The sequence below is a fragment of the Colius striatus genome, chromosome 7, assembly GCF_028858725.1.
Source record: "Colius striatus isolate bColStr4 chromosome 7, bColStr4.1.hap1, whole genome shotgun sequence".
NCBI classification, from domain to species: domain Eukaryota; kingdom Metazoa; phylum Chordata; class Aves; order Coliiformes; family Coliidae; genus Colius; species Colius striatus.
The window spans coordinates 34,920,306-34,933,381 of NC_084765.1; positions in this window are offsets into that span (position 1 = coordinate 34,920,306).

Sequence of the window (13,076 nt, forward strand, 5' to 3'; positions counted from 1 at the left end):
GAGCTCCACGGGGTCGTGGCCGGATGCCCCCGGGGCAGGAGTCAGGCTCCCAGCCCCTGTTTCATGGGGTCGGCACGTCGCGATGTGTTGTCCTTGTGTGTCACTCGCCCGCTTTCAACCCGAGCCTGCAGGGGGACAGGAAAAGTCAGTAAAACCCTGCTAAAATCCAGGAGGATTTCTGAAATCTGTGGCTTCAGCTCAGCGAAATCTCAGTAAGTGGGATGGTCAATAAACTCCCACGGGGTCCCTCTGCCTGCAGGGATCTGCAGAGAGCTTGGGATGGGATGGGAGGCTGGCTGGGGTTTGTGCCACCTGAGTGCCTTCACCTGGAAGCAACGGGGAGGAACTTGTAAGTGCTTCCTTTAGCAAGTGCTTTGCGCCAAATTGTGAGGAAAGGCTCGTTTAGAAACAATAACTTTTTCACGTGAGAGCTGCTGGAGGAGCACTGGAGACAGCACAGCCTCTGATCCATCCCCACACGACTTTTCCAACCTGTACTTGGGAGAGAAGTGCAGCAGGTAACTTTGGAACTGGACTGTAGCATCACAGCGTGGCTGTACCTCCCCTGGGATATGTGTAATGCTTCAGCTATGTTAAAAAAAAAGATGCTGAGAGCTTTTTTGGAGACACAAGGTTTGGATATACAGAGGAGAGGTGTTTATTGTGTTCTCCCACCATCCCTTTTCTCCAGGGCCTGCTCCCTATATGCAGTCAAGAGCATTTAGTAGTAACATGGAAGCACTAAACTCGGTTTTAAGTGCATCTTCCCAAGTACTAGATGAATGGAAATATCCAGGCCCAAAGTACACCAAACCCTCTGTACACCCAGGCATGGGCTATGTAAGGGCTGCTCCTTCTGACCTATTAAAAGAAATCCTTTCAAGTTTCCCCCTGAAGTAACTGCTGCTGCTTGTCTTTACTTTGCAGCAATGGCTCCTGTGAAGTGCTGCCTGCACGGCCAATTTTACACCATGTGGACGTGGCAGGAGGTGGAAAATGGCTCCTATGGGGGTATATTGAAGCAGAAATCCCAATAAATACACATGACAGTCCCTTCTTCTCTTCCCAGGTTGACAAGGAAGATCAGCTATAGCTGGCAGAGTCTGCCTGTAGTAAATAACAAGTATGCTGAAGATGTTGAACTGTATCAAATCCCAGGGTTTTTGGATCTATGTTGTTCCAGATCATTACAGTTTAACTCTTAGAGTGCTGCTGTCTTCCCAACTACAAGGCCAATTACTCTTGAAGTGGCTGAATATTGTTCTGGGACCTGTTAATGGTTTTAATGAGCTATTCAGGAAGACAACAGGGGTTTGTGCAAGAAGCAGGTGTGGAAGCATCCTGAATGCATCTGTTAAAAATGAACAACATGAAAGACAAAATTGATTTTCCTTTTACAGGTGCTCCAGAGTCTGAAAGAGCTGTGGAGCAAAGGAAGGTCGTTTTTTTTCTCTTGATTCTGAAACACTTTCAGTGTGTTACAGAAGGAAAATCCTGTCCCAGCAAGCTGTGTGTGTGAACCCAGCCCATATTCTGCCACCTGGAAGGGAGAATTTCTGACAGCTGCCTGTCATAGAGACCTACAAAGAGCTCTCTGCAAAACTCCACCTGAAAAGATCCTTCTAAGGCACAATGTGTAATGCTAATCTCCCACCCACCAGCTTCCCAGCTGTGTTAAGTCTCTCACTCTTCAGTCTCTGGCAAAGCTAAACAGAGGGCAGTCGCAGCAAACACTGCAGGGAACATCCTGTGCTGTAGTTGTGCACGCATCTGGTGTTAAGATGCTCAAGGAGATGGGATTAGGATACTAGCTTTTGTTCCAAGGGGGTAGCAGAAGGCCAGATAAGGCAGTGATGGGCACAGCAGACACACAGGCTGGCAACTAGCTCCTCACTGTGAAGGAGATGCTGGGGCAGACATCACAGAAGGCAGGGAGAGTACAGTGGGAATGCTTAATAGGAAAAAAAAAACCTGGCAGGCATTTACAAATGTTTCAAACCCTCTCGTTAAAGAGGATATAGGAGCTGGGCATGTGTAGGGAAAAGAAGCTTAATTTATGATGAATGTTAATACCAGCTCCTTACATACGATACTGTCCTCAAGCATATCCCTGAGGGTATTTGAGGGACTACTGCTGTGGTTGTGATTTCCATGGATAGGGGAAATTCTTTTGCATTATTAAGCAAATCATGCCCTGCATTGGCCTTTGGTTTGATGTGCACAAGGTGCAGTCAGTGTTAGCCAGGTGGCAGGACAGGATTCTGCAACCTATTGGCATTTCGAAAATAAACTGGAAAGCTGCTGACTGAGATGCTCTCCTTCCTTATGACCCATCAAAGAGAACAGGGGTTAAACATTTGAAGGGCTTTTACCTTTTGGCTGTACTAGTTTAGCATAACATCCCCTATGGATGGAACAGTCAAACAAATGCAAACATTTTGCAAAGTTAAACGTTTGATTTAACTTGTTATAAAAATCAGCCCTAATTGCCTAGTTCCTATTAATTTGTCACTTTCCCAAAGATGGAAATTCAAAAGATTTACTCTAGCCATAATTCACTAGCTGTTTTTATCCATTTATATCACAGGTAGTTGACTAAGTAGGTGATGTTCATAAAAGTAGAAGAAAGGACAAAAATCTGGCCGACAAACTGTGTTGACTTCTTTGTATCTTTGTTTTGTTTTCACTGAGTGTTCCCATCAAACACAACCTAGCTCTTCAAGGGGTTAAATAAGAAAATTTAATGTTTTCCCCTCCAGCTCACTGGTTGTAGTCCACTACAGGTCGTGCTTCAACCAGCTAATGGCTACTAAGTGCTTTGTATGAAATTAGTTTAGTGGGTCTCGAGCCAGAGGCTCGTTGACAGATGCCCAAAAATCAGTACTCCACTTGGCTTCCTTGTTGGCAGTCACAGCAGGCTGGTCAAGGCCATGCAAATTCAGCAGATCCTTGAGGCTAGGAGCATAGACAAGGTTGCTTGTGAATGTTTTCCTCTGCTGCAGATGCCAGAAGTCTTCAGTGAAGGTCACAGCACGATGCTACAAGCACCTGAGGACCATGCTATCACCTCTGATTCAGTTCTCCAGGGAAGAGGTGGTAGTAAAGGGAGGAAAATGCTGCTGAAGACTCACAGCAAAGGCAGCCCAGATGTCAAAGAGAGGTTGTAAGGTGGCAATGGGAGTCTTGATGGAAGTTTTCACCTTTTGGCTTGGCCTGCAGATGAGAGCAGGCTGCAGAGCTGCCAGGCAGACTAAACCCTAGTCTAGCATTCCCTGCAGTAACAATGAAAATCCAATCTCAGTCCCTCTCGGCCTTTTCCTCCTGATGCCAAATTTAAATGACCTTACTCTTTTTGGCAGCAGGAAATTTCACAATTAAATACAGAAGCAGAGCAGACTTTCAGATGGAACTTACAGAGAGGGAACAACAGATGGCATTGTTTGCTGGGCTAGAAAAGCTGCATCTGCTCCTAGAAGAAATGCTAATCAGAGCTTAATTAGGCATTCAGAGGGAACCGTACCCCATCCCCAGGACAACAGCCATGTGTACATGATCCTGAAAAACACAGGGAAGTAGAGACAAAGTCATCAAAAATCCTCACTGGCCCAAGTCCAAATCAAGTGCATAATGTGATAGGGTAATGCAGAGACTTTCCTCCTGTTGAAATCCATCTGAGCTGCTCAAACTAAAAACGTTAATTGGCAAAGACTGCTTTTAATTCATTTGCAAGTGGTCAGTGATTTTGTTTTCAGTTTCAAAGCAAATAATTCTAGCATAACACTGGAATCAGATCCTACCTTGGCTGCTCTCGGATTCTCTGAGGTGTGGCAAGATTAAAGGGTAGCTGAGATCCTTATAGCAAGTATGGCAAGTGGGGATAAGAGAGTCAGGAAGATCAATAACGTGCACCATGCCTAGGAAAACCAATCCCCCTAAAGAAACACAAAGGAAGAAAAGGAGTGGAAAATGTCCCCTGGTTCATCCCAACTGGGTGTTGAAGCACAAAATGAGCCCCATGGTGTGCAGTGCCAAAGCACTAAAGCAGATCACAAGACGTTGCTTCTCCTTCTCTCTCTGAGCCCTGCCAGCTTACCCCAGAGGTGCAGGCAGGCAGGAGCGGCTCTATCTATGAGTCCTTATTTCACTGTCTTCTGTTTGGGGTACCAAACTGCCATCTCAGTTTGGAGCCATCAGAACTGCTTGCAAAACCAGACTTCCAAGCATTTCACCAAGAGGCTGGCCCCAGCTGCCAAATTTGCCAGCACCACAGAGATCCCCATTGTTCTGAGGCTTTGCATTCAGGCTCCCATCTTGTTCAGCTGTCCTCTTTCTCCCTTAACTTGGGTCACAGCATCGTGCCCTGGTGTGGTGCCTGAAGCTGCTCTGTGGACCTGGACTTACCAGGCCACTTCAGATGCCTGAGACAATGTGCACCTTGTGGGCCAGTGCTAATGGAGACACTCCTTTTGTGGACTGCACACCCTACTTCCAGTAACCCTGCATGGGTAAATCAACACCCAAGCCTTTTACACCTGAAAGATGTTCAGAAGCAGGGATTGTTACTGATTTCAAACAATGCTCTCCAGACATTGCCAGAAAATCACCAAAGACCAAAGGCATTTTGGAAAAAAGTCACTTAATAGCTGCAGTAAAGGAAAGTTTCCTTGGCCCTGAGGCAGCTTTCAACAAATCCAAATAGGTGAAGAGGAAATGTAACAGGATCCTAAACCATCTCTGCCTTCAGCACTATTCTACTTCAGAGGGGTGTCAAATCCTGGTCTGGCACAAATCTCAGAGTGGCTAGAAGAAGTGGTCCAAAATCACTTTGCTGCAGATGCTGAAGCTGTAGGCACTGATCATCCTTCCTCCAGGACCTGCTGTGCTCCCCTCTGCCCTGTTTTGAGCCCCTGGCTTGGATGACTGTCTCTGAACAGCCTCCCATGGGCTGTGAGTGTGCTCTGTACTCCATGGAACATCCTGACCCCCATCCTGACCCCCCGACTTCTCTTTGAGGAGAACCTTGGAGGTTTGCAGACTGCCTCTCAGCAGATTTATTACTGCTCTAATTTGGAAGAAATTTCTCCAGTGATAGTAGAGGTTGCTGTACCACTGTATGTGCTGACCTAGAACTGGCTACTGGATCTCCATGGTGTGTGGTGGGGCAGGCACTGGGAGCAGTTTTTGCATCCCTTGCAGCTATCTGAGGTCACAGGAATCAGGGAAGGCCATGTGCTGAGGTGCTGCTCCTCTGGAGGTGGCATGAAGCAACCTGTCTTAGCAGAGCAGCAGTGTGCTGCATGAAATGAGGCTTCTTATGCAATGCAGGTGGATGGATGGGTTGCCCCATTCTCTCCAGAGTCTATCCAAGCAACAGCTCTCTAGCATTACCTTCGTGTGGTGAAGGCTGACATATCCAAGGTGTTGGAGTTGCCCTCCTCCTGCTGTTCATTGCCCATCCTAGGAAGGTATAGCAGCCCAACTGAAAGAGAGGTATCCTCACAACATAAGATTGTGCTAATGGAGGTCAGTCTGCCAGCACAAGCCCTGGGTTCTGCTGACTTGTGAGCACTGAAACTCAAGGACATGGCAAATGGCACACACCACAAGGTCTCAGCTTTCCAAGGACAGCTGGAGAGCTGGTCCCAGCTCATCCACGTGTGTCAGCACATGAGGCTCAAAGCAGGGCTGCTGCTGACCCAGCATGAAGCTTTCCAGGGTTCACAGTCTGAGAGCAGACGCAGACTTTGGCAGGCTGCCTGGAGTTTAAGTGTCTGTGTTTTAGACCCAGACTTCCTCTGAGCTGTTCCAGAGGGAAAGGGAAAAAAAAAGTAAATCAAAAAGCATTCCCAAGGACTGAATCTATCCATCAATGGCCAGTTTCCTGCCATCCTTTGAATCTGTGAAAGACAGAGAGGAAGCATGACTGGGGAGCATAGTCGGCCTCTTGGCTGCCCTCTTTGGCTTGGGGGCTACTGGAGGGGGCCAGGGGATTGCAGAGGGAGCAGCGAGTGGTCCTGGAAGCATCGTATTAGCAGGAGAGAGAGGGCAGCCTGCCTTGCTGTGAATCAGCCCCACTGCTGTGTCAGTGCTTCCAACCCATCCCTAGGATTTGAAGGCTGTGTCCTTGGGCTGCTCACTCCCAGGAGCCCAAACTCCCTCTTTTTAGCAAGGGCAAGCACAGGAAATGAAAAGGTGATCCCAGGAGGTCCTCAGCACCCTCCTTCCCAGCAGGATAGCATGTGAGTTGTTCTCTTGAAAGCGGGGACATTTATTCTCAGCATTAAACACGGCAAGCTCAATGACTCCAATCTGGCTTTGTCTGAGAACTTGTTTCAAAATTTGGCCTTTAAAGACACATTTCCAGCAGTGGCAACGCTCAGCACCTGGGGCTTTCGGAGGAGGCTTTCTTGTTCCCTGAGAAAGGATTACCAGAGGGTGCATATATTTAAAGAAAACAAAGAAAAGGGAAATAAGGTAAGAAAAAGAGGCAATGAACTATTGCTGTGGAGTCCTCTAGCGGTGAACATCTCAAACTGCCCAGCGGGCTCCCAGGTGAACTCATTCCCTCCCCCATTTCCAGTTTTGATTTACATAAAAATGCATATACAAAAAAAAAATATCAATATCCACATTCAATGCAAGCACTTTAACCTTTTGTGAATAGTGTCAAAGGTCCAAAATGAAACTGATCTTCCTCCCCGCTGTCCCTCAACTTCTCCCTCCCAAATAGCATCTCCCACCCAAGGCTGCGTGATATTCTCTCAGGCTGATGGGTTGAAATCCTATAGGCATTAAAAAGCTCAGGATCTTGCCCGCTCAGTTTCTGTGTTGCTGCTGCTGCTGCTGCTCAGAGAGATGTCTGAAGAGAAAGAATTGTCACCACACATGTGCCAAAACATATGTCATTTTAAAATCCAGAGAAAAACTGGAATGTGGTGCAGCCTTATTGTGCTGAAGAGCTCAGCCTACAGCAGCCACAGCAGTGGGTTTAGATGGGATTTCAAACCCAAACACTTTTCCCTTTTGTATCTCCTTCCTCCCATGTTGCCCCCAAGCCTAATGTACTTCTGTTCCTGTGCTCTGCCAGTCCAAGCAAATGGCCTTATGCAAAAAAGCTACTGCCTGCTGGGAGCTTCTTAAAAGCACTACCCTTGACAGGATATTCCCTTTCCTAATGTGACCATCACATCTATACCCTGCTCTCTCCCTTCAAGCCTTGGTCTTCACAATTGTGGTTTGCTTTCTGGTTCAGAAGCAATGAAGAAATCTTAGAGGTTTAAGACTTCATTAAAAATGTAATCTCACATGCTGCAATGAAATAATTGGTTGCTGTTTCTTTGCTATGAGTCTTTTCTTTGCCCCCTTACATCTGAATAATCACCCATGAATACAGCCCTTTGAATTCCAGCTTCTGCCCTGGCATAGCTGTATTAGCACCTGCTGAAGACAACCTGCTAGTCATTGATGGGCTGTGTCGTTTAAGAAGCATGAAAAAGACCAAGAAAAAAAAGGGATCATAAGATTGTTAGTAGACTGGGGGATGATGCCTCTTAAACTGCTACTGCAGACACATTGGCAGGCAATTCAGAGGACTGAAGCTTTAAGAATTCTTTTAAAAGTATTCAGCCCATTCAATATTTGCCCAATAATTGAACCAGCACATTAAAAATAACCCAGTCCTTGGGTTGCACAACAATTTGAGTTGGAACAGACCACAGACAGTCATCTGGTCCAACACTCTGCTTCACACAAGTCCAGCTAGGCCAGCTTGCTCAGAGACTTGTCCAGCTGAGCTCTGAGTGCCTCCCAGGCTGGAGATTGCTCCACCTTTCTGGCCCTTGTATGTAATACAGCAACATTATTCATGTAATGTGTCATCTTTCTAAGTAGTCAGACTCTGTGCTCTAGTTGGTAAGCTCTTCTAGCTGAAAGCTCCCTGTTTGATGTATGTTTGAATTTACAGGTCCATTCCCAGTGATTTACTTGAATTATTTTTCTTCAGGCCTGATGTCCTACCAGTAAGCACAGACACCTCCTTGAATACTTCTGCTGAGAAGTAAGGCTTAAAGCTTGTCTCTGCCAAACCCTCTGCAGGGTCCAGATGCTCTCTAGTGTCGCTGGTAATTAGACTGATTTCAGAAGTACTTACTGTAAACTTAAACTGAGCTGCCAGCACGTATCAGTCCTGCCTGCCTGCATTAGTTTATATATCCCCTCATGTCCGAATCAATAAAATTATGTACTAGTAAATAATAATGGTTTCTTGAAGCTGGAGTAACAGAGATTGAGAGTGCTGTTTCAGTTAAAGAAATGAGCCCCTGGGGGTCTGTTGTTTGGCTGTTGATTTTGTTATGTCCCATAGGATGATTTCAAAGCACTTTCAAAGTGGCTTTTCACAAGGGGATTAATAAATAGATCATTGCCAGGGCCCTGGGAGAGCAAATATTGTTACACCCAAGTGGAATAGTTCTTTTTTTTTATTATTCCTTCCTCTGTTTTGTCTGTGCCAGGGAAAATCGTGACAAAGATGAAGTGTTGTATTTGTGCAAACCTTCCCTTTACCTTATGCTGAATTTCAGTCACAACCAGAAAGTCTATTTTCATCTACTGATTCAAAATATTCTTTTTCTCCCTGAAGTTTAAATTTCTCCAGTTTTCTAAACAGAAGATTTCCAACAAAGACTGTTAAATGTAGTCTAATTACCTTGTTGTTCACTGTTAAATCATCCAAAACCTGTTCAGTGTAAAATCCTAACTGCATGAATTCCTTCCTCTTTACAGATATGAGGATTAAGCTTCAGGAAAGAAAACTACTTGTAGACCAGGTAACTGACATGGCAGAATTGCTAAACAGGATGAGATGCTGTGGGAGAACAACATTTTTCAGGTAAACAAGATATTAATTTTAAAGACTGGGATGAAATCTAACTACTGACATCCACAGCAAATCCCTTCCACACTCCAGGCAAAGAGAGACTGAAATCTGTGTCTCCAAGTACTGGATTTGAGGTGGACAGTAGTAGATGTCTCCTGCAGCTTCTAGTGAAAACCCCTATTCCCTCAAAAAGGGAAGACAGATGGTCTCTCTCTTTTACGATGAGTTTTCAGAGGCATCAGCTGATGCAGTTTGGAACTGCAGGGACTTTAGAGCAGGGTCCAAACATCGTCTTCTTTCAGAGGTATCTGAATATTTGCCTGCTCCTCCTTTCTTCTAGAAATGACAAGCTGACAGTTTCTTTTGGGGTTTTGTTGGTTCCACTCCTACCTCCTTCTCTCCTTACTCTAATTTCCTGAGTGGAAATTAAAGGAGAAAAGAACTATACAAGAATCATTCCTTCTCCCTCTCCCATATTACTCCAATCTCTGAGAAAGCCATAGGCATTACATCAGGATGGAGAGAATGGTGGTGTCCACAGCTCTGCTCTAAACTGTTGTAGCAGCATGGGAGGCAGCAGGCAACACAACTTCTTTCCCTTCACTGTGATGCCACTTTGCATGCTCCATCCCGTTCCTCAGCCTCCTGCCTTGAGCTTTCTCCATATCTGAGAGGAACATCTACAAGTCCTGCAGGTCTGCATACTCTTGGGATAGGAAATGTCCCTCATTTGGAGCTGCAGCTCTCATCTCCATGCTGTAAGGCATTTAGCCATCAACTGCCTTGAGGTGGGTCCCCTAGGAGAGGGAAAAAGATTATGTATTGTTTAGAACAAACACCTGAAGATCATGCAGCTTTCCGCTTGAAGCAGGCTATTGCCAACACAAGTCCTTGCAGTCTGTTTAATTTTGACTGTATCTGTCTTGTTCAGGCCACCAAATTAAAGACCTTTGTAAATTCAAGGAAGCCTGCTGCCATCTACAGTAGTTCCTCTTGAACAAAAAAAGCAGGGTTTACATCATTAAAATGGACAGGGAGAGGAGACCTTGTGGAGTGTTGTCTGCCTGGACGGTGTCTCGTAATCTGAGTGGTTTACCCCCAAAATCTCTGTGATCCCTGTGGCTATGCAAGAGGATATACTGACAGCCCTATCTCAGGGGGCACTTACTCCAGATGACTTCTTAGATACTTTCATATTCAATTAGACAAACAGTGAAACCAAAGAAGTCATTAGAGGGGTTCAGTGTCTCAGTGGGAGCATCGTGCCTGCTCCTCTATGTCTGCGTATCTTCTCATCTGTTCTTAAGTCCCCAAAAGCACTAAGCTGTAAAGGTCCTCTGCCAGAATAAGCAAAAACACAGGGGCTTTGTTATCTTTAGAAACCACAGCATCACATGCCTGATCCACTTACAGCTCAGAATTTATTAGTGGAAAAGTCTCCACGCATCTGCAATTCATATAAATGATAAGAATCGTTTGTTTCTAATGCCTCTCTGTGATTGCAGCCTGCATGCTTTCCATCAGGAGATGCTAAAATGGCACCCAAAGGAGGAGAGAGAGGATGTAGAGGATGTTAACCAGAAATATCTAGACCCTGACCTCCCAGACACTGAGGAAGGAGGGACCAGGGAGAACAGCTGTGGTGGCAGGTGGAGAGTGAGCCCTGGTCCTTGTTCCTGAATCTCTGTGCATCCAGGGGTACCCAGGGAGCTGTGCAGATGTTCAGAGGATGCTGCATCCCACATGCATGATCCAAAGTGCTGGCACTGCACTGCTGATCAGAAGGTTGGAAGCTCAGGCGTCTCTGGACTTTGCTCCATATTAATTACCTGCTATGTAAATCTCACATAATTAAAAGCCAGAGCATCTTTCCCCCTCTTCTGTGCACAGGTATCACTCTGCTGCTGTAAACACACTTGAGCTTGGAACGAGGCCTTTAGTTTCCTGAACTCCTTTCTTATATTTCTTGTTGGATGCTAGTTTCAGATACTACCTGTGCTGTGCAGGGGGTCTGTGTTAATTAAACGTTGCTATGGAAACAGCAAACACAGGATGATGTTTCTAGGAGAGGGAAGGAAGGAGCCACTCATAAGGCAGAAAGGTCCATGGCTGATTTGGAGGGACAAGGCTTTGCAGGAGCCTAGGAAGGTCTCCTGGGTTCATGTGTCCTTTTCATTCCCACAATAATTCCTGACCGCATCAGGCCTCTCATGTGAGCACTGTGAGAAACCCCAGTTCTTCAACAGATCAAATAATCTCATATTGCCCTTGAAACATTCCCTAGTCAAAACCCACACAACACAGAAGTGACACTGAACATGGAGAATCATTACAGTTGGGCACCTGATAAGCCTGAAACTGGAGTTCTACCCCTGGTGAAAAATGGGAGATGTGACTCTCTGCAAAGGAGCATAGTCAGACTAAACTGTAATAGATATCCCTTAAGTCCTGACTCCATTATGCAGAGAGCTGGTTTAAACCATTTTTAGATGTGCTGCTTCTCCTTCTTCTCTGAATAGTTCTCTGAATCAAGACACCTGACTTTGTGAGCACAGGAATAAAAATAATTGACATACATTTTATATAACTGAAGAATCACTTTTCTGGGCCAATTTTGAGGTATTATATAGGTCTTGATGGTTTATTTGAGATAAGATGTAGAACCGATCTGTGTTTTATCAAATCAAAGCTCTGAAACACAGTGGAGCAGTCATCCAAAGTACACATGGATGAAACCAGCCTACCCTTTCCAGGTTGTCTTCCATATATTTAAGCTGACATGTTTCAGGGTCATCAGGTATTTAGATGGTTTCAAGATCCATATTTCCATATTCTCTGGGAATTTCACAGAGGAAGGGAAGGATCTGCACAGCCACTTTGAACCTGCTGTCTAGAAAATGTATTTCCCTTCTATACAGCAAGCCTTGAATCTATGCTCACTCGTGCTCAGGGAAAAAAGAGGAGCTAGAATGCATTTGAGATTGCAGCATAGCACTAAGTTCCCTTTCAGGGAGCTCAGGAGTAAATGGTGGGTAATGAGTCTTTCCATGCATAAGCCTGCTCTGTCTTTGAAGCACATCTAGATGTTTTTGACACCTCAATATGTGATACCCCAAGTGAGATCAAGACTTGGTGCATCCTTCTCTGAAAAATGCGTTGTCTAAAGAGGCCCAAAAGAGAAAGGGTAAGAGAAAGTACTATGGTGGTGTTTTCCCTCTTTCACAAATGAAACTGTTCGGCAACTGTTTCTGAGTTCTGTAAAGTTTGCAGCACTGGGTTCTGTGTAATGGCTCTGAGCCAGCATCTCAGGTCAGGTATGTAAACCTTCCAGACAGCTTTGTTTTCTGCTATTTTGTCAATCTGCAGTCAAGTTCTCAAAATAGTCCTCCAATACTCTTCATTTTCATCTAGCTCCAATAAAGATACATCTTTTAAATGATCCCTGACCTGAGTGGCTACTGCATCATTAAGAGATAAACACATCTCATAATCATTCCATCCATCCATCCATCCATCCATCCATCCATCCATCCATCCATCCATCCATTTTTATCCTTCCTCCTAGAATCTGGATGCAGATCAGCCACGCCACCTGCTTATCAGTTAAGGAAGAACAGATTCATGGTCTGATAAATTTAGCAAGTACCATGTAAGCTCTAATTGGTGGCCATGATCCACTCGCCTTGCATTAGTGACTCCAAAAGGTTCTGCTGATCTTATCACATCATGTACTCTTTATATTTTAATCAGCCCCACCCCCATTGCACTGAAATTTTCTGCTGTGACAAGCCCAGCAGTGAAGCAAGCACATCTCCACTTTCATTGACACTAAAAAATGCCTGTCCTGTTAATAGTATAAACGGACCAGGGGCTTTGCCTTCCAACTTAATTTGAGAGTGCTGTCGGCATGAGTGGGTTATAAAAGCTCTTCTTCAAGATAAAAGACACTTCCCTGACAGAAAAAAGCTCAAACATCTTTATGACATACCAATGCAAAAAACAATTGAAAAGGATTGTCATAAAAGGAAACGTGTCAGTTGTGAACTTTACTGAATTGAGCCTAATGCAAAATTCATGCCGAGGTGTCACAAGCGAAAGGCAGTTTATTAATACAACTTATCTGGAGCTGGTAGGCAGCAGTCATGGTACATTAAGATCGTATGAATATTCCCCAGGCTCATTTGGGTTTCTATTCAGGACC